Genomic DNA, 734 nt, shown 5'->3' on the forward strand with positions numbered 1-734 from the left:
CAGTTTCGTTTCCCGTGGAACTGCTCTGCGGGAGGCCCAGGGGCACTGTCGGGCCGAACGCGGCACGTTGTTGCAGTAGAACTTCCGCACCACCAAGCTGGAAAAAGGCGGGGCTTGTGTGAGAACCCCTCCATCATCCGGGCAGGAGGGGTCCGTAGCACTGTCACTCGAGGGGTAAAGGGAAACCATGAGAGGCAACTTAGAGGGGTGCTCTCTATCTGGGACCCCTAAAATGGGAAGAACTCTAGGGTCATTGACCTCCAGGGAGAGGGCACCCCTATGTGGAGGAAGAGGGATGCTGGGGTGATGACAGCCCCTCCGGGAGGGGGAACACATACAAGGCGAGGCCTTCCTGAGCGTCCTCTTGCCCCGGAGGACCCCTCAGAGTGGGTGCAGCCGGCCTGCGGCTGCTTCCTGGTTTGTGTTCTCCAGCTGCACCCCAGCTTCTCTCAGCACCTGGGGTTTCGTGGCTGGGCCTGGCAGCCTGCGGAAGGCAAGCCACACCCTCCTGGCTACTTACTCTGCTGCTCTTCAGCGCCCAGCTTGGCCCTTTTAGGGGCTGCCCCGGGAATTAGCCAACTATTGTTCTTGAGGCTTTTGCAAAGCTTGTAAGGCTGACCTTTCCATGTCCCCGCCCTAGAGTTGCTTTTGGGCTTACATTACTTTTTGCTTTGCTGGTGGCCTGTGCAGTACTAGTTTACCTCAACTCATTTCTTTATTTTTTTTTAAGTATA

Source organism: Myotis brandtii, unplaced genomic scaffold (assembly GCF_000412655.1).
Source record: "Myotis brandtii unplaced genomic scaffold, ASM41265v1 scaffold456, whole genome shotgun sequence".
Classification (NCBI taxonomy): Eukaryota; Metazoa; Chordata; class Mammalia; order Chiroptera; family Vespertilionidae; genus Myotis; species Myotis brandtii.